The sequence below is a fragment of the Panulirus ornatus genome, chromosome 65 (genome assembly GCF_036320965.1).
Source record: "Panulirus ornatus isolate Po-2019 chromosome 65, ASM3632096v1, whole genome shotgun sequence".
Taxonomy (NCBI): domain Eukaryota; kingdom Metazoa; phylum Arthropoda; class Malacostraca; order Decapoda; family Palinuridae; genus Panulirus; species Panulirus ornatus.
The window spans coordinates 5,697,501-5,720,000 of NC_092288.1; the positions used below are offsets into that span (position 1 = coordinate 5,697,501).

The window sequence follows — 22,500 nt, forward strand, 5'->3', positions numbered from 1 at the left end:
CAATCCAGTGATGTGACGTCACCTAATAGTTTATATATACACACTTTATACACATGTATATATGTATGTTTTAAGGTTTATGTATATTTATATGGAGGGACGACGGGTCGTTTTCCATTGTTATATCCCGCGTTTTCTGCTTGCTTCTGAATGAGATTTGCCAGAGGAGAAGATAGATATGAATGAGATAGATAGATTGAGAGACACAGCCCAGGTGTACAGCACAAATGTTCATCATCAACCGTGAACATCTGCAACACATGTGCGACGTGTCCCTCAGACGCCCCTATCAGCGTACAGGTGTCCCCAAATATGCATGTCTGCTGAGCCATGTGTATGCATGCAACCGCAATGCAATGCCATGCACCGAGGTCATGTTGCACCTGCATTGCGTGTGTGTGTGTGTGTGTGTGTGTGTGAACACAACACAGCCATCTGTAGTAACCCACATGATGGTTGGTGAGGAATGACCTCTCTGTGACCTCCTTATGTGTGACCCGTACTTGACCTCCCTGTGACCTCCGTATTTGTGACCCGTACTTGACCTACGTATGACCTTTTACCACGGTTGTATCGCAGTGCTCGTGTGTGGGAGGCAGTAAATGGACATTATATAAAGTGATTATTTTCTTTATGTATTTCTTTATTATATATATATATTTTTTTTCTTTTTGACGCCACTTCCTTTTCTGTTGACCCGGATCCGCCCTAGGTCTTCGTCCCTGGGTCAGCCATTGGCCCATCTTATCAAATCTTGAAACTCTGAAATATCATTTCAGGACACGTCCATTAAAGTCATGTTGAAACGTTATCTTTCAGTAATGATAAACGTACTTATTATACTGTTGACCCTTCTCTCTCTCTCTCTCTCTCTCTCTCTCTCTCTCTCTCTCTCTCTCTCTCTCTCTCTCTCTCTCTCTCTCTCTCTACCATCCTTACATACTGCCTCTCTTCCTGACCTATCATGGGGCTGCACTGAATATGAGACTGACTTTATGAAGAACTTTATTCATTACTTTAAGAACATTAATTTACGGCAGTAATTAAGCGGGTGAATCTAATGTGTCGTGATGAATTAAGGTGACAGACAGCACACTTACTCTTCTCTCCTTCTTTTTACTTACTCTTCTCTCCTTTTTACCTACTCTTCTCTCCTTCTTTTTACTTACTCTTCTCTCCTTTTTACCCACTCTTCTCTCCTTCTTTTAACTTATTCTTCTCTCCTTTTTACCTACTCTTCTGTCCTTTTTACCTACTCTTCTCTCCTTTTTACCTACTCTTCTCTCCTTTTTACCTACTCTTCTCTACTTTTTACCTACTCTTCTCTACTTCTTTTTTCTTTTTTCTAGTCTGCCAGAATCGCCTGTGCATCTTTGTTGCAGTTTCATTGCTTGTCGTTGATAAGACAAGACAAGATCTCAGAAGGACTCGCCTCCCACAACAACCCCCACCTCCTCCCCTTTTTCTCACAGATCCCAAGCTAAATCCAGAGCAAAATTCATTCACTCTCTCTCTCTCTTTTTTGAGAAAATATTGACATCAGATTTCAGTGTCTCTCCTCTTGATACCTGTTCTGAGTGATGGAATTAGCTTTGTTGATCTTCTTTGTACATTTTTTTTATACATATATATGTTTTATCCTGTTGTGCCCAGAACTGAACGGCTTATTTTAGGGGAGGTGTGAACTAGGGCGTTGCACAGAAGGTATTATTGTATTCGTCATTTTATAGTTTCTATTTCTGGCCGTGAAACTTTACCCCGTTTTCCACTTCGTTACTTGAGGAAACAAATGACTTGTTACATTCATGGATGTTACTAGTCATTACTCCTTCTTATTCCTCCTCCTATACGATTAATGATAGTTTATCGAGTAATTGTGGTTTGGAATACTGGGTTTTTGTGTGTGTGTGTGTGTGTGTGTCAAGGATTTTTACCCTCGCCAAACTCAGAGCATTTTTTCATTTGTCACAGTCAGTCCGGTGACCACTCCATCATGCGTGTGTGAGTCACTTCGACTCGGGTGTGTCTTCCTAGTTTCGGATCATGGGTAACGTTTGACAACCTGCCTGTGACTCATGTGTGACTCATGTCTCCAGACGACCGATGCGGTTGAGGAAAAATATGGGGTCTGGGGACCAAGCCTTGTGGAACCTCGCTCTCCCATTTCTTTACGTACACCTGAGAAGAAGAGGTGGTACGAGGAGGAGGAGGAGGAGGAGGAGGAGGTATAGAGAGGAAGGAATAGGTGAGAGAGAAAAGGGATGCGATAAGGCGAGATTTGAAGAGGGAGGATTGAGGAAAAGGGTTTGTGGAGGTGAGGTAGAATAAGATGGTGCAAGAAAAAAAAAAGGTGGACTGAAGGAAAGAGCAACAGGTGAAGGAGAAAATATGAGGTAGTGAAGCAACAGGTGCTGCTGCTGGCTGGGCTGGTGGGTGCCTGGAACCTGGAACCTGGAGGCTGGAGGCCTGCTGATCAATAACCCACACATCGATAGGCAAGGCTTCCACCCTGGCTACCTGTCAAACCCCAAGTGTGACAGAGGAGCTACCAGCTTAGTCACGAGGGCATGACACAGGTAGACGTGTCACACCTCTCTCTCTCTCTCTCTCTCTCTCTCTCTCTCTCTCTCTCTCTCTCTCTCTCTTGCCCTTCTGTTGTCGCCATGTTTGGTGGGGGATGAAAAAGATATGATATTACGATTTAATCAGAAGAGGAAGAAAAGAAAGACTGGGATTAGGCTTTTGAAGTTCTAGTCAGTCTGTAGACCCCGACTCACAGAGGTGGTGTGGGTCGTAGGAGGAAGGTGTGGGGAGAGGTATAGAATTCTACAGCTTCGTTCCTCGAGGGTAGGAAGAGTAAGAAGAAGAAGGAAGGAGGAGGAGGAGGAGGAGGTATCTTAATGGTCAATCATCGAACTTCTTGGACAACATAGGTCTATTTAGAAATAAAAATCATCTGCCATTATTTCTGATTTGTCTCACATGGACTATCGGGTTCCACGCCCGTAAAGATAGAGAGAGAGAGAGAGAGCTCACGTACTTCTCCAAGTGATAACTTAGAACTTCAAGAATACCTACCAGTGAATTTCCTTTCGAGGTTGTGAACAGTGAAGAGGGAGAAAGATTTTTTTTTTTTCAGTGTGATGATGTTCTCAGAGATATGAGGGAGGGAGTGAGGGAGGTGGGTGGAGGAGGGTGTGAGGAGGAGGAGGAGGAGGAGGAGGAGCACCACCAACCTCCCAGCCCGTCGTGTGGTGAGGTCTTGTGTGTGGACACGTCCTTCAAGGAACCAACTTGAGCAATCGGTTGCCACGCCAAGCGAACCTCTATGGCAGGGCATCAGGGTTGCCATAGGGTTGTGATGAGTGGAGAGGAGACACTCTAGGTTGCCATGAAGGGTTGGGGGGTAGACTGAAGTTTTCATTTGGGTCACGTTGCCATATTGAGTCGTCTTGGGGGACGGGGGACGGGGTCACTCACCCTCGTAAGATCGGGAGTCCGTCCACTCAAGAAGAATTTACGACCTTAGTTTCGACCTTCCACAACACGTAGGTCAGTGTGGGATGATCAGCTAGGGCTACCTAGGGTCGCTAGGCAGCTTCGGGTACTTTCAAGCTTTGTTGACATTAAGATAACATCTCTGGGGGCCAAGGCTGTTGTTAATGGTTTGTTTACGGGGAGGTGTAGAGCCCCCCCCCCCAGTGTTTACTGTCCGGGGGGAGACACGTGACTTGCCCAGATTCTGGGGTTAATTGACTCGGGTGGGGGGGGGGGACCTAGGGGAGGGGGGTGTCACATGAGAGTTGCCATGGAGACTTTTAAGTTGCCATGAGAACTTAGTCGTCTTGAAGATTAACTTTCCATTGACACTAAGCTGTCCGTGAGGACAAGCTGACGCTAACTAGGTTGACAGAGACTTTTAAGCTGTTGAGGAAGATAAGCTGTCGTGGAGAATACCCGTCCGGGAAGATTTAGCTGCCACGCAGACTTTAGCTGATAAGCTGCCTTGACAACTAAGCTGGTGTGTGTGTGTGTGGAGACTAAGCTGTCACAAAGATTAAATTGACGTCATGGTGAACCGACACAGAAAGCTTGGTGACACAGAAGTGAAAGTTACTCAGAAAATAAGCTGACACCAGGAATTAAGCTGACACAGAAAGCTGGGTGATAGAAATTAAGGTGACACAGAAAGCAATAGGAAATAGACAGTAAGCTGACTTTAGATCAAGCTGATACGTAAGATAAACTGTAAGAACACAAGTAAAGAATGCAGGTTGGTAAGCTGATTCAGTTGATAAGCTGACAGTGGGTCATTTATACGACGAACATTCTACCTACAGAGACATATAAGCTGATTTTAAGCTGATTCACACAGTAAGGAGGAACAAGACACAAGCACTGATAAGACAAGATAACACAGATAACGTAAGAAAAGAAAGCTTGAATATAGAAGATTAAGATAACTCAGCCAGGAGGTGACATAAGATATTAGCTGATGCAAGGTATGATAACACTGTCTGATAATGGTTATCTATAAAGTGATAAGCCAGCCAGCTGCATAATTATTATAGCTGGGTCTTTTTTATTATTTTTTTACTGGGAATGAATTCACCTACATACGGACGAGCAACATCTGGAAAAATATATGTCTTATATATATATATCATCAGTATGCTTCTGAAAAAGATCATGATGTTAGATATGGTAAATGAGCTTTATCAGCCGACCGGTGTATTACGACCACAAAAACAGATCCACGTGAGAGAGAGAGAGAGAGAGAGAGAGAGAGAGAGAGAGAGAGAGAGAGAGAGAGAGAGAGAGAGATCAGATAGATATGATCAACCACGAAATAAATTTGGAGGATTTATTTCGGTCTACCTCATTATCTCTCTCTCTCTCTCTCTCTCTCTCTCTCTCTCTCTCTCTCTCTCTCTCTCTCTCTCTCTCTCTCTCTCTCTCTCTCTCTCGTGTACGTTGTTCTTTTCCTAGGTGGAAGCAAGCGTGTGTGTGTGTGTGTGTGTGTGTGTAGGCCATCGTCGACGTTGATACTGGAGATAAATATGGGTTTTGGTGAAAGGTCATATTTTTTTTTAAAGTTCTTGACTGGAGCGGAGCCATCATTAGTGTTGCCGGGGCTGGAGTGGGCGGTGGGCTGGCTGGTGGGTGGGTGGGTAGTGGGTTTGGAGGCTCGCCCGGTGAGCGGGGGGGTTGTCTGTCTGGTTTTACCCCCTCCCCCTCCTTACCTGTGTGGTGGTGGGGGGGGGGGGGTGCTAACGAATGCCGCAATGCGTTGCTCAGTGTTTGGCCGCCGTACTTGAGAATCCTTCGAAAATTAAGATTGTGTGTGTGTGTATATATATATATATATATATATATATATATATATATATATATATATATATATATATACACACACACACAAGCTTAATATATATATATATATATATATATATATATATATATATATATATATATATATATATATATATATATATTGCGACCCATTTGCACGTACCGCAGTAAAAGAAAGAAAAAAAAAGGAAATTAGAATCTTAATTAACCTCTCATCCGTAAACATAACTGCCTGTCAGAAATTCTAATTAGCATAGGAACGTAGTTTCGCTGGGTAGTCCAGTTCATTGCTTGATATCAAGCAATTGATTTAACCCTCCTGGATTCCATACAAACCAGCTCTGACGTCAACCCAGTTATCAAACTAAGTGATAATCGAATTAATTTTCTAGTATTTAAGTATGGAATTTAAAAAAGAAAAAAAACTTCTAGAAACCATTATTATTTTTTAAGAAATATCGTGTTTATGATGTTATAAAACGCGTCATCATTAAATACACAAAGTTCTTTTATCAATTTGTGTTATATACACGTACACCATACGTGCAGTGTCAGTGTTATTGTAAGTTCTTATCTTTGAACATGCTCAGAACTTGTTCATCAGAGTCGTACGAAGTGTTCCATTATAACTTGTTGACGTTGTCTTTCCTATATAAATTCCTCCGCCCGTCGATCGGCCTCACAACCCTGATCACCACAACCATATAAATGTGTAATTAAGACTTTAAGGGAATTAACAACCCCACCCTCCACCCCAAACGAGTTCAATTTTGATTGTCCCGAGTTAATTGGTGGTTTCTTCTGGACTTGATAGAAAGTACTCATTAATTTTCAGACGTGAGTCACATAGAGAATTCGCGTATTTCACAAAGATAGAAAACGGTATTCGAAAACGGGGGAACGAAACTCTTCTTCGTAAGGTAGTATGGAATAGAAAAAATTATTTATTCAAAATTATTTTTAAACCAGTTTGAGTGTTATATGATTATTGGTCCCTTGAACACATTCGATGATTTTGAAAATCGAGATTCAGTTATATGTGTATGATAAAGAAAATTGTTTTACTTGTGTTAAGAACAAATTGTGTTTTTTGTGTGAAAATTCTTATAACGAAATTTGGTACGGTAGACTGTGCTATGATGAGGTATAGCCACAATAGCCAGCGAAGGTATAGGATAAAAAATATATATATATATTCAGGTACGTCACTTCTTAATTATAATCATGAATCATCAGAAAATTAAACTTTACCTCACACGGGATGTTACAGAAAGTATCTTAGATGAGAATACAGAAATTACAGTTAAAAACAAAAAAGAAAAGGTTAGTGGCTGAACTTAAGTGATCAGTTCGTTTTATGAGTCTGATATCCACATTGGGGCTAGGCTGTATATCTTCCACGTTGGGGCTAATCTATCTATCTTCCACGTTGGGGCTCATCTACCTATCTTCCACGTTGGGGCAAGGCTATCTATCTTCTACGTTGGGGCTAGGCTATCTATCTTCTACGTTGGGGCTAGGCTATCTATATTCAACGTTGGGGCAAGGCTATATATCTTCCACGTTGGGGCTAGGCTGCATAATTCTTCTATGTTGGGGCTAGGCTGTATATCTTCCACGTTGGGGCTAGGCTATATCGTCATGGGCCCAGACGCCAGTATGTAGTCCATCTGAGAGATATTACCCACCAGCTGGCGAGCTTACTGACTCAACAGGATACACCACCAGCTGTGTTGTGGCCTAGTTTTCTGACCCCCCCCTCCCACTCCTCCTCCATAGTTACGGGATATTCCTTGAAAAGCGAATATCTAATGCACACCCCAAAGATTTACATCTTGTCTACATCGATATATATATATATATATATATATATATATATATATATATATATATATATATATATATATATATTTATATATTGCATGTATTTTTGTCTCCTATCTCATGTTTTACTTATATTGAGAGACTAATATATGCAAGTGCAGTTTGAGAGCGACTTGGGCGAAGGTGAACAACTGCTTTTCACTCCTGTGCACACGAGCCTCCGTTAAAGGTAAACAAACCATCAATAGGTCAACCACTAACCCGTTTTCTAACGTTCATAGAAAATGAGAGTCTTGTGCAGCGGCAAGGTTGTGTACGTACATTCGGAGAGAGAGAGAGAGAGAGAGAGAGAGAGAGAGAGAGAGAGAGAGAGAGAGAGAGATTTATTCTCGCTAAACATGTCTGTGATTCTGTGCTAAATATGTTTGCTCTGAGGTTGTCGCTGGGTTTTTTTTTTTCTAAATAAAAGATGAAATGTGATGTTAGTTGGAACTAGTCCATTCCCACCATGTTTACTTTTATGTATACATTTTTGTAAGACGCGCGGTACTCGTGAACGCACTGACCTATATATATATATATATATATATATATATATATATATATGACTATAAAAATGTTAATTCAAGATAACAGTTGTTATAACCTGAGTCAGAGAGGTTTGAGGAGAGAAATATAACAGACATGTGTGTGTGTGTGTGTGTGTGTGTGTGTGTGTGTATAAGGTCAGTGTGAAGGAATGGTTGAGAGCTAGCAGAACTGTTGCATGGGAATGCGTCAGTTTTATTGAATTGTGCAACACTTGAGAGGGCCCCCGAGCAGGAATATTGTGACTTTAACTGCCTGCTCTCTCTCTCTCTCTCTCTCTCTCTCTCTCTCTCTCTCTCTCTCTCTCTCTCTCTCTCTCTCTCTCTCTCTCTCTCTCCCCACACACACACACAGCGCCGCCAGACCATGGAACGCTGAACCTTCTCTTGTTTTCCACGACTTCCTTTATAAATTCTCTCTCTCTCTCTCTCTCTCTCTCTCTCTCTCTCTCTCTCTCTCTCTCTCTCTCTCTCTCTCTCTCTCTCTCTCTCTCTCACACACACACACACACACACACACTTTAAGTGGCTTCTCTCCCATCCCACCGAGAAATGATGTCAAGGAACTTTTCTTTCTCGAAATAAAACTTTATTTTACTGTGGAAAAATAATCCATATATATTTTCTCGTCGCAAACACGACCATTTGAACTTGGTAGAACTTTTATGTCCAAATTTGAGGACATGTGACAAAATGTGAACGTAACCAATGTACCCCAGGGTTATTGTGAACACGGAATCTATTGTACGTGTTACTCACACACACACACACACACACACACACACACACACACACACACACACACACACACACATTACACATGAATTAATAACACGAGTCAGCGGAAGTAATCATTGCATTCCTAAGCCATTGACCTGGCCCTTGAAGGTCAGGTCAGAGGTCAAGCCGCGTACCCAAGGGTCGTACCATCATGCTTAAAGGTTAGACCGTTGTGCTTAAGGGTCATACTGTGGTACACAAGTAAGGAAGGAGAAAGGCTGGTTAACTTACAATATGGATGAAACATATAGTATGGTGAAATACGGACATATTGTGGGTGAAGGACATTGTGGAAAGTGTAGATAAATACAATAAGAATTGACCTATTGTAAAAGCGACATTGTTATAGGAATATGTTTAATGAAGGGGTGTTGCATAGCATACTAATGTGGCATAGTGTGATATAGTGTGGGAGTAAGGCATAGTGTGGAAGCGGGACATAATGTAGGTGTTGTATGAGGCATAGTATCAGAGTGTAGACATAGTATATGCGCCCGTGGCTCGTAGGAGTGTGTCATAGTGTTGGTGTGACACAGTGTGAGAGTCTGATGAGGTATCATTAGGCCCCATGATAGGATAAGGTACTGCTTGATGTAGCAGTCCACAATTCATTTATAGTTTTAGAATCCATATATATATTTTTTTAATTAGTTACAGAGAGAGGATTTCAATGCCAGGCTGTGCGATGGGTACGAGGCCCGGGGTAGGTAGGTAGGCAGGTGGAGGCGTGGATAGAGCGTAGAGAGAGAGAGAGTGTGTGAGGTATTTATAGGCCGTGGGAGAGGTAGTGTGCTAAATAGTAGAGCAGAGACCGCATGGTTGGGGAGGGAGACATACCGGCGGACATACGCACAGTAGTATGGTAAGGTTACTGCTGCGTCAGAGAGAGAGAGAGAGAGAGAGAGAGAGAGAGAGAGAGAGAGAGAGAGAGAGAGAGAGAGAGAGATTCAGGGAGAGCACTCAGGTAGGCGTCCCCTGAGGGGTAGCGGGGGTGGGAGGGGTAGAGTGGGTAGTACCAGGAGGGAGGGTGGGTGGGTGATGGTCCCCCGGGCCGTCCGTTGGGGTTGGGTCGGTGGTGGGAGGGAGGGAGGAAGGGTGGGTGCAGGAGAGGAGGAGGAGGAGGGCGGCAGTGTGGAATGGCAGTGAACGACGATAGAAAATCAATATACTCAGGAAGTTTGGGACGTGAGCACCATCACGGGAGATGGGAAGGGGAATGGGAGGGAGGGAAGAGGAGGAGGCATTACGTCAAGCTCGTACGGACGTGACTGGCCGGTGCTTAAAATCACGGTCGGCTCCTCCGCGGGGTATGGCCCGCGTGAACCCGCCATAGTAACTTACTAATGAAATGTCTGGCATACCACCTTCAACTCCCGCTCCTCCTCCTCCGCCGCCAGGCGTCTACTCAACCCAACGCTCTCTCTTTCGACTCTACCCAGGCGCGTCATGGCTTTGATTCCAGTGGCATTAAGTAGGTTTAAGGTATATGGCAAGGGTAGGGTAAGTGGTATTATATATTTATATATATTTCTCTCATCCGGACGACATAAAGAGGTTCCCCTCACTGTAGCCTTTTGACCGGTTCACGTAGCCTCCGCAGCCCCGAGCCCCCGCACCGGTGTCGATCCTCGCCAACCCCTTCCGTTATACATCCTCTCCTCTCCTTGTTCTTGCGTGGATACTTAATCCTTCGAGAGGGGAAATGATGTCCCTTTTTTCCGTCTAAGGAATGGCGGTGAGTTTTCTTGTATGTGTTACGTAATCTCGGATGGGCGCACGAGTATTTGAGAGAAGGTAATGATACCTTGGCACCACTGCGCTCCAGCAACAGTTTGTTTATCCGGGACCAGCGTGTTCAGACCCCTGCACCCGGACTTGACTTCGTCCTCCCCGATTACCTTAAACATGACGCTTTCCTCATATCCTTCGTACCATTCTTACCGTAAGTCTATCTTTCTTTTACTTAAGTTTCAGCCTTAAAGTCAAAGTCCCAAAGTTCGAATTAAATCCATATAGTACGTAGGTTGTAGTGAGAGTATAGAAATTGTAAGACTGGTTCCTGGAAAGCCAAGAGCCACAAACAGAAATTCGGAGTGCCAGATGTACAGGTGGGCGGACACTGTCATGTGTTATCCCCTCACCTTACTATGTCTGGTACACACTTATGTGGTAATACACTTACACACACACACACACACTCACACACACACACACACACACACACACACACACACACACACACACAACACACAACACACACACACACCCACACACACACACACATATATATATATATATATATATATATATATATATATATATATATATATATATATATATATATATTGATAACCACGAGGAATAATGGAATACGATCTTACGTCTTCTCTCGTGGGTGTCATCGTAGACTACTCTACAACCTACTACAAATGCATTCTGGTCTTCGGCTTAAAATGCATTTAACTTCGTTAAATATTAGTCCCGGCGACGACTCTGTTGGGCTCGTCAGGTCATTTGAGTTTGTTGGCGCCCCCCTCCCCCCAACCCCCACGTGAGGGGGGGATGGATGGATGGGGCGCACAGGGTCAGGTAGGTGCTGCCCCCCATTTCACACGACCTGGGCGATGGAAGAAGAACGAGAAGGAAAAAAAAACCCAGGGTTTTTTTCATTTTGTTTCAGCCTACGTACGTACGGTACTGTGGAGACGGACTCTCTATCTCTCTCTCTCTCTCTCTCTCTCTCTCTCTCTCTCTCTCTCTCTCTCTCTCCACAGCTGTCCAACCACACGTTTCCTGTGGTGGTGGTGGTAGTGGGGGGTAGGGACAGCACACACCTCCTGCCGGGGGGAAGTGCGGGCATGTGGTGATGGTGATGGTGGTAGTATCCGGCTAGGGGTGAGGACGGAGTGAGGGAAGGAGGGAGTGTGCTCTTGTCACCACCAGGGATATTCTCAGGTTGTGGCGGGCGTGTTAGGCCTTCGGTCGTGGCCATGTTGAGCCGGAGGACGACGAGGAAGGAGGGAGGACGACGACGAGGAGGAGAAGGAGGAATTTAAACCAACGCCTCGCTTATGTAAACAGAGACCAGGGGGACTTGCCCAAAGACGCCATCTCATATATTCAGCAGTAGGGGGGCAATATGTGAGGGGTGTTTTTTCTCTCTCTCTCTCTCTCTTCGCTGGTAGGTTATCATCAGTTTTTTTTCGGGGGGGGTGTGTGGAGGATCCATTAGTACAAACCCGTGTTGGTTACCGGGCAGATCCCGTGGTGCCGGATGTCAGTAACCTTTCGGTATAGACCGTTTGCATCAATTATTGAAGAAACATCGAGGTCTCCGGAGTGAGGAGGACCGCTCAGGTGCGCTGGCATCGCAGTGGTGATGGTGTTTTGAGACGTCTAGTTGCCAGAGAAACCGGTTTTTTTTTTCTTGCTTTCCCCTCCTCCCCTAACCCTCCCTCTCCCTCTCTCTCTCTCTCTCAAGGGGCCTAACCTGGCGACCCTGCTTGGGGGAACGGCCTCCTACCGGATCCTGAAATATCCTTCACAGGAACCCATGACCCTGCCTCTCTCGGATCTCACACATCCGCCTGCCGAGGGTAGGACACACATCCTTTCCCCCCTCCATCCTTCACAGAACCAAGGAGGGAATGTCCTCCTCTGATAAACTGCTCTCTCTCTCTCTCTCTCTCTCTCTCTCTCTCTCTCTCTCTCTCTCTCTCTCTCTCTCTCTCTCTCTCTCTCTCTCTCATATGCATCCGACAGTTGACTTGTTGCATGAGAAAAATTGATTTTCAATTGCGTTTCGTTGACTCTCAAAGTACTTAACAATCTGACGGTTGTTTAACATTACCTGAATAGTTAAGGTGCATTGCCTCAGTATTGTTAGGTAGGTAAGAGTAGATGAATGTATAGCAACTATGACAAAATCTTAGCTTTCCATGTATAATCAGCTTTCCACTTTTTGTACTCACTGAAGCCTAGCCAAGCCTAGCATGCCACATTGAAGCCTAGCTTTCCACGCCTTGTGCCTCACTGAAGCCTAGCACAAACCCAGGTTTCTAATCGCTCACGTTCCAAACGCGACAGGTTTTTTTGGTCTCTAGCCCAGGTGGCTAGATGGTCGTCGGCGTATGAAGGCGAGACATTGCATTAACGACCGAGTGTTTCGTCTTGATGACGTACTAATGGTGTTGCCAGACACTGGAACCCTCAGCGAAATGAATGAATCTTGGAAGAAAATTTCCATCTTCCAGGGAAACACGATAAGTTCCCGAGTGCACTATCATGTAATAATCATATCAGGGGAGATACAAGAAAAAAATATAAGTTGTGTATATATATATATATATATATATATATATATATATATATATATATATATATATATATATATGTGACCTTGTATGACCCACCGTGACCTTGTATGACCCACTGTGACCTTGTATGACCCACTGTGACCTTGTATGACCCACCGTGACCTTGTATGACCCACCGTGACCTTGTATGACCCACCGTGACCTTGTATGACCCACCGTGACCTTGTATGACCCACCGTGACCTTGTATGACCCACCGTGACCTTGTATGACCCACCGTGACCTTGTATGACCCACTGTGACCTTGTATGACCCACTGTGACCTTGTATGACCCACTGTGACCTTGTATGACCCACTGTGACCTTGTATGACCCACTGTGACCTTGTATGACCCACTGTGACCTTGTATGACCCACCGTGACCTTGTATGACCCACCGTGACCTTGTATGACCCACCGTGACCTTGTATGACCCACTGTGACCTTGTATGACCCACTGTGACCTTGTATGACCCACTGTGACCTTGTATGACCCACTGTGACCTTGTATGACCCACCGTGACCTTGTATGACCCACTGTGACCTTGTATGACCCACCGTGACCTTGTATGACCCACTGTGACCTTGTATGACCCACCGTGACCTTGTATGACCCACCGTGACCTTGTATGACCCACCGTGACCTTGTATGACCCACCGTGACCTTGTATGACCCACTGTGACCTTGTATGACCCACCGTGACCTTGTATGACCCACTGTGACCTTGTATGACCCACTGTGACCTTGTATGACCCACTGTGACCTTGTATGACCCACTGTGACCTTGTATGACCCACTGTGACCTTGTATGACCCACTGTGACCTTGTATGACCCACTGTGACCTTGTATGACCCACTGTGACCTTGTATGACCCACTGTGACCTTGTATGACCCACCGTGACCTTGTATGACCCACTGTGACCTTGTATGACCCACCGTGACCTTGTATGACCCACTGTGACCTTGTATGACCCACTGTGACCTTGTATGACCCACTGTGACCTTGTATGACCCACCGTGACCTTGTATGACCCACCGTGACCTTGTATGACCCACTGTGACCTTGTATGACCCACCGTGACCTTGTATGACCCACCGTGACCTTGTATGACCCACTGTGACCTTGTATGACCCACTGTGACCTTGTATGACCCACCGTGACCTTGTATGACCCACCGTGACCTTGTATGACCCACTGTGACCTTGTATGACCCACCGTGACCTTGTATGACCCACCGTGACCTTGTATGACCCACCGTGACCTTGTATGACCCACCGTGACCTTGTATGACCCACTGTGACCTTGTATGACCCACTGTGACCTTGTATGACCCACTGTGACCTTGTATGACCCACTGTGACCTTGTATGACCCACTGTGACCTTGTATGACCCACTGTGACCTTGTATGACCCACTGTGACCTTGTATGACCCACTGTGACCTTGTATGACCCACTGTGACCTTGTATGACCCACTGTGACCTTGTATGACCCACTGTGACCTTGTATGACCCACTGTGACCTTGTATGACCCACTGTGACCTTGTATGACCCACTGTGACCTTGTATGACCCACTGTGACCTTGTATGACCCACTGTGACCTTGTATGACCCACTGTGACCTTGTATGACCCACTGTGACCTTGTATGACCCACCGTGACCTTGTATGACCCACCGTGACCTTGTATGACCCACTGTGACCTTGTATGACCCACCGTGACCTTGTATGACCCACTGTGACCTTGTATGACCCACTGTGACCTTGTATGACCCACCGTGACCTTGTATGACCCACTGTGACCTTGTATGACCCACCGTGACCTTGTATGACCCACCGTGACCTTGTATGACCCACCGTGACCTTGTATGACCCACTGTGACCTTGTATGACCCACTGTGACCTTGTATGACCCACTGTGACCTTGTATGACCCACTGTGACCTTGTATGACCCACCGTGACCTTGTATGACCCACTGTGACCTTGTATGACCCACTGTGACCTTGTATGACCCACTGTGACCTTGTATGACCCACTGTGACCTTGTATGACCCACTGTGACCTTGTATGACCCACTGTGACCTTGTATGACCCACTGTGACCTTGTATGACCCACTGTGACCTTGTATGACCCACTGTGACCTTGTATGACCCACTGTGACCTTGTATGACCCACCGTGACCTTGTATGACCCACCGTGACCTTGTATGACCCACTGTGACCTTGTATGACCCACTGTGACCTTGTATGACCCACTGTGACCTTGTATGACCCACTGTGACCTTGTATGACCCACTGTGACCTTGTATGACCCACTGTGACCTTGTATGACCCACTGTGACCTTGTATGACCCACTGTGACCTTGTATGACCCACTGTGACCTTGTATGACCCACTGTGACCTTGTATGACCCACCGTGACCTTGTATGACCCACCGTGACCTTGTATGACCCACTGTGACCTTGTATGACCCACCGTGACCTTGTATGACCCACTGTGACCTTGTATGACCCACTGTGACCTTGTATGACCCACCGTGACCTTGTATGACCCACCGTGACCTTGTATGACCCACTGTGACCTTGTATGACCCACTGTGACCTTGTATGACCCACTGTGACCTTGTATGACCCACCGTGACCTTGTATGACCCACTGTGACCTTGTATGACCCACTGTGACCTTGTATGACCCACTGTGACCTTGTATGACCCACTGTGACCTTGTATGACCCACTGTGACCTTGTATGACCCACTGTGACCTTGTATGACCCACCGTGACCTTGTATGACCCACCGTGACCTTGTATGACCCACCGTGACCTTGTATGACCCACTGTGACCTTGTATGACCCACTGTGACCTTGTATGACCCACTGTGACCTTGTATGACCCACTGTGACCTTGTATGACCCACCGTGACCTTGTATGACCCACCGTGACCTTGTATGACCCACTGTGACCTTGTATGACCCACCGTGACCTTGTATGACCCACTGTGACCTTGTATGACCCACCGTGACCTTGTATGACCCACTGTGACCTTGTATGACCCACTGTGACCTTGTATGACCCACTGTGACCTTGTATGACCCACTGTGACCTTGTATGACCCACCGTGACCTTGTATGACCCACTGTGACCTTGTATGACCCACTGTGACCTTGTATGACCCACTGTGACCTTGTATGACCCACTGTGACCTTGTATGACCCACTGTGACCTTGTATGACCCACTGTGACCTTGTATGACCCACTGTGACCTTGTATGACCCACTGTGACCTTGTATGACCCACTGTGACCTTGTATGACCCACTGTGACCTTATGTGACCCACTGTGACCTTGTACTACCCACTGTGACCTTGTATGACCCACCGTGACCTTGTATGACCCACTGTGACCTTGTATGACCCACTGTGACCTTGTATGACCCACTGTGACCTTGTATGACCCACTGTGACCTTGTATGACCCACTGTGACCTTGTATGACCCACTGCGACCTTGTACTACCCACTGTGACCTTGTATGACCCACCGTGACCTTGTATGACCCACTGTGACCTTGTATGACCCACTGTGACCTTTTTGTAAGCCTTGTACAGCGGAGATCACATTTTTCTCGGCCTGAGGCTGGTAAAATCTGGCCGACGTATTCGCTGGATGGAGTTTGTGTTCCAATTAGCGTCACGACCTACATCAACGGGGATTTTCCTGGGCTTCAGAATGACTTGGGACGGCGACAGTTCCGGCTGGACGTGTAATTGAATACGCGTTTGATTACTTAGAAAAAATAAAAAAAGAAAGAAAGAAAGAGAGGTGGGAAAAAATAATGCGTGCATGGAATTGATGAAAAAGAGGAAAAAAAGGGAGAGAGAGATTAATTATTAGATAACAGGCAGTGAAAGGAGAGAGAGAGAGAGAGGGGGGGGGGGGGGAAATCGTACTTTGAAATGATCTCTGATGCCGTGTTGACGGACGTAGGACGATGTTCAGCAAGGGAGTTGATGATAACACAGATACCACCGAAATCACGCCCTAAACACTCCTTTTTTTTAATCTTTTAAACGAGAAAGATATGTTGCTGATCTGCTACATCTCATGAACCATTTATTTACCAAGTGTTTCTCTCGTGTTTGGTGGGACGCTTAGCCAAAAGCGATATATATATATATATATATATATATATATATATATATATATATATATATATATATATATATATATATATATATATATGGGAATAGGCGAGATAATGAAGCTGAAGTTTTCGCATCGTTAATGCTTTGTCTGAGCAGGTCAAAGGTCACACGTCATTGTGCCCTTGAGGGCGTCGTGGTCGAGGGTCGTCATCGGAAACCTATGCTTTTGTGTCTGTTGAACTAGGTCACCTGAGCACAGCAGGTAATCATTGTTGCAATACACACACGGCAAAGGAGGACTTATACCCCCAACATGCATGCTGTTATACGCCCTTGATGCTGTGTTCGTATACCAGTTAGTGATTGGTTAATGATTAACGGACGATTACCCTTGATGGAGACAATTGGATGGGGTTGGGTGATCCCTTTACAGTGGATAGGAACAGTTTGATTGAACCATTGTTGCTGGCAGAGAGCAGTCAGACGATTGTGTGTGTGTGTGTGTGTGTGGGGAGGGGGGGGCTGTCATGATGGATACACAAGGTCGAACACCTTTAATGTACCTGAAGGATTTCCTCCTCTCACAGCATTGGTTGCGTAAGTCATTATTGCACAGAAGACCGCTAACTACATAGCCCGACCTTGAACTACAGAATCATGAGTCAGACACACAATTGATTATATGATGTTATCAGTTGTTGTTGTTGTTTATTTTTGTCACTCTTTGTATCATCCAGTATAAAGGGAAGCGTAGTCTAAGTCACCCTTGAGTAAGCTATCGCTTGAGCACGACGGTACCACCCTTGAGCATGACCTTTGACCTGACCCTTAGTTGAAAGACCACGTCATCATATCCAAGAGTAGTAAATGACTTGCTAGATAATCGTACCATCGTGCTCAAGGGTCGTACCGTCGTGCTAAAGGGGCGGACCGTCGTGCTAAAGGGGCGGACCGTCTTGCTCAAGGGTCGTATCGTCTTGCTCAAGGGTCGAACCGAAGTGCTCAAGGGTCATACCGTCGTGCTCAAGGGGTCGTACCGTCGTGCTCAAGGGGTCGTACCGTCGTGCTCAAGGGCTCGTACCGTCGTGCTCAAGAATGTAAATTATGTACATAATTTATACCAGACGAGGCAAGAGGCACGAGTCAGCTGGGATGTGTATAGTCGATCACTTATGAATTATATCCGTAGGATAATGACCTAATTATCACCCTTGCACACCCGGACACAGAAGAGATTGGTGGGTTAGCCGACTGTCTGTCTGTGTGTCTGTGTGTTTCACATTCTTCCCTACAAACCAGTGAAGCGATCTTGACCAAACCGTGTCCAAATTTTCCTTTTACGTTGTTAGGTCCCAACGAGGCTGGTTGCTCGAACCTTCTAAGGACAGGAAGAGTTCCTGTTGGATGATGTTATCTCATTTCGTTGTCCGCCAGCTTTGTTTACAATCGAACTTGCCAAACACGTACGTCCTTCTTTGTTTATTGAAGTGTTTGTGATCATAAAGTGTATGGGACATTCTGATACAAAGAAAATTGAAAGATATTGACACTTCTAACTACACTGCTAATTAACTATTTTATTAGGGCACTACGGGTATTAAAAGATAACTCGTAGTATAGCCATCTTATCTCTGGATAGGTCGCGAACACAGAACCCCAAATCGTAGTTGATATTGTTGCCAGAAAGCATTATTACCATCAATACCGGTGAAAATAAAAGAATACGTCTTTACAGTTATTTTTTTTTTAAGTTTAATGTTTGTCAGTATGATCGTCGAGGCCCAAAGCTGAGGTTGAGAGGTGGTGAGAGTCTGTAACCCCGTCCAGCCTCTCTAGAATGTAAACTTGAAATAGTAATGATAAATACTCGGCAATTAATTCTTATCAAGCTCGAGACCACTAGTCACTAATTCCAGATTAATTCTCAAGTTCTATATCGTCTCAGGTGCGTAAAAAGGAAAGAAAAAGAATTGCTTACAAGCTTGAAAGGTAAGTAGTTATTCATTACCGATAGATTTCAAGTCAAACTGCTTCATATTTCAACTTTACTACCATATCATACCGTGGGCGGGGGGAAACGCGCGCCAACTGACAATCAGCTGATTATGTAAACAAAACAGGCTGGCCTCCGCACGTGTCTGGGCTGCAGCAACGGATCACCACGTTGAGATTTCGACCAGTATTTTGCCTTTACGTTTCCCATTTCAAAACGCCTCTCAAAAGGTTGTGTGAAGGTGAGGTTCACGTCAGCAGCATTTTGCTTGTAGATTGTGCGACTGGATGTTGAAGAGACACCTTTTTTCTTCTTTTTTTTTGTGAGTGTAACGATTTGGGAAGTCTTTGTGGCCTCATAGAGTTTCGCTGATTTATTTCATTATCGCATTTCGTTATCATCTTATTTTTTCATCTCGGCAGGAACTGTGGCCAACCTCACCTTTTTTTTTTCTTTATTAAATCCTTTGATTATACAGGAGGGTGAGGGGATGGAGGGGGGGAATCACGAATTTTTATAAGACTTTAATGAAAACTTTAGACGGATAGTTGCCTCTGTAGACATAGAATTCATTGTACATTATGGTTTATTATTTTTTTCATGCTCAGAAGTAGGCCAAAAATAATTGAGGGTATATTGCAGTCAACCCTCGCTTGACTTCCCTCATTGCGCATGCGTGAGCTGCAGTCAAAGCCAGATTGAGTGTGTTTAATGTCTGCTGTTCCTCGTGATTGAGTGTGTTTGGAATATGATTACATCACGAGTAGAGTAAACAGAATTAACTGAAAGGAAGAGGGAGCACATCAACGATTCTCATAAATCAATTGGGCATCTTACTCAAACAAGTTACTAGATATTTTTTCCAGTTTTTTTCTGAACACTCTTACTTTAGTTTGTTCTCTCCAATTTAAAAAAGAAAAGAAAATACTTAAAAATCGAATTATTCAAGTTTATGGAAAAAATTACTTTGGTAATGCCATTTTCTGAATGTTTCAGAAGTAGAATAAAATTGATGTGATTTTTTGTTTTCATTTGTTCCCTCCAGGACGAAGCTGAAGGAGGACATTGTGTGACGTAGACCCATTTTATCTTGTGAGAGGAAGGTAAGTTACTCGGAATTCACGTCGGTCTTAAATCTCGACCAGGAACTTGGTATTTAATGCTCTTAAAGAACGATTTGAATATTCTAATCGCGTGGAGTTACTGTCGGGTATAGAAAAAAAAAAAGAATAAAGAAATGCTTCACAGAATAATGGAGAACATTGCCAGTCCCAGTAGATGACCAGTCCCTTCCTTCCTTCCACTCCCACTCCTCCTTAATACAGGTATTGCTCATTTGGCAGGAGACCAGAGGAGGAGGAAGCGAACCTCATGTAGCTGAAAAGGCCCAAAGTGCCTGGCTTGCAGTAGAACGCCCCACGTCAGTGTCGGGTTTGATGCCAGGTGCTTTTCATGCAGTGATCGCAGGTGAGGCGCGCGGGCGACCTGTGAACGGTTTCGCCAGCACTTCAGCCTGGTGTCAGAGCGGGTTAGGGTAGGTGTGTGTGTGTGTGGTGACGAGGGATAATCTAACACCGTTAGATTATTTTGCAGCTCGTGGTTGTAATTAATTATACGAGATTATTATTATTATTTATATTATTATTATTATTATTATTATTATTTATATTATTATTATTATCATTATTATTATTGTTATTATTATTATTATTGTTGTTGTTGTTATTATTATTGTTGTTGTTGTTATTATTATTATTATTAGTAGTAGTAGTAGTAGTAGTATTGTTAATGTTAATATTATTATTATTATAATTATTATTATTGTTGTTGTTGATGTTATTATACCTAGAAGGTGACTGTATGCAAATAGACTCATTGTTTGTCTGTTCCAGACTCATTCTCACACGGGGAAAGCAGTCGAGTGTACTATTGCTACTGTTAATGATTATTATCATTATCATCAATACTCCTACGTCTGCTGTAATCATCATTGTTATCATTGCTACTACCACACTGCTACTGGAATGATCACCATTATTGATCACTTCTGTTCCAAACAGGTGTTGCTGCTTGGTTATGAACTGTTGTGGTGTGATTTGCGATCTATATTTTACACATTTAGTCGCAGGATTATTTATCGTCGTAGAAGGTGGGACGTGGCTTTCTGGTGTGTGGGTACGGTTGGGCAGAACATATTAATCTCTCAGTTCAAGACGAGAGAGAGAGAGAGAAACGACGTCCTCTGCCACGCTCCTTACTGGGAAGGACCTCTGGACCTTACCCCCACGGGAAACTAGGCCACGTGTTACATCCTTCTCTCTCTCTCTCTCTCTCTCTCTCTCTCTCTCTCTCTCTCTCTCTCTCTCTCTCTCTCTCTCTCTCTCTCTCATCCAGACAGACAAAGTCCCCCAGATAGACACACAGTCATTCAGATCACGTAATGAACATCCACCATGTTGTGAGAGGAAGGGGATTCTCCGTTAAAGTTGCGAGGGGATGTCTGCACGAGCTACTGTTTGTTTACATTCTGCGTCAGCTGTTTGCTCCTTAAATACCCGGATATCGAGCCCCCCGTTGATAACGTGGGTTCCTCACTCAAATCTGACGAGAGCAAGAAGGGCTAGGTTGTTATATGCAGTTGTAAAGGTAAATCTGTGCTTTATGGCTTCTATGACGCTGTCTTGCATATGTGTTTATATATAGGTCGACCCCCCTCCCCTCCCCCCTCCCCATTCCTCCTAGAAGGCTGTGATACCGGGGGCTCCTTCTCGAACCACCAACCCCGTTAGTGTAAACTGCAGACTATTTCGCGATGTCGTTTGGTTGTTTGATTTTTCAATGTTGTCTCCATCTTGCACTCGCCCGTGACGCTCACACACACACACACACACACACACACACACACACACACACACGTGCTTCCCTCTATCCCCTGATCCCTTATTATCATAACCACATATTTAAATTCATGTCTTCACTCCAGTATCTGCATAAATATTATGTTTATCTCTTCTCCCCAAGTCACATTTTTTTTTTATATCCCCCACACTCTTTATTGTGTGTATTTTAAGGTTTTTATTTTTATCCTTTAGTATCTGTTAATTCGATGAGACTTTAATAATGATTGTAATTATAATTATTACTGTTATTAGCAGTAGTAGTTGTAGTATTAGTGTATTAGTAGTATCATTGTAAGTATAGTTTCGAACACGTTGTAACTTTCAGTAACACACATATATACACACCTACACGTCCCGGACAGGGCAGTCAGCTCACAGCCAACCCAGCTGTTCATCCACCTCTTTGGAGCCACTTGATGAAGAGGTGTGTGTGTGTGTGTGTGTGTGCAGACATAATGGTAATACATGGTATATGTGCAAGAATGAGAGACATGGTTTAAAACTTTCTCCAGGACGCACACACACACACACACACCCACCCACACACACACACACACACACACACACA

The 22,500-nt window shown here is 44.5% G+C and overlaps 1 protein-coding gene across 2 annotated transcripts in view; it reads left to right on the top strand.

Moving 5' to 3' along the window:
* LOC139746508 (protein brain tumor-like) overlaps window positions 1-22,500 on the top strand; it is a 245,501-nt gene that overhangs the window by 115,286 nt on the left and 107,715 nt on the right. For both annotated transcript variants that reach the window (XM_071657818.1, XM_071657819.1), the window contains 2 exons: window positions 20,078-20,135; window positions 20,376-20,499. The gene's annotated coding sequence lies outside the window, so the exon portion shown is untranslated. The remainder of the gene's footprint in view (window positions 1-20,077; window positions 20,136-20,375; window positions 20,500-22,500) is intronic.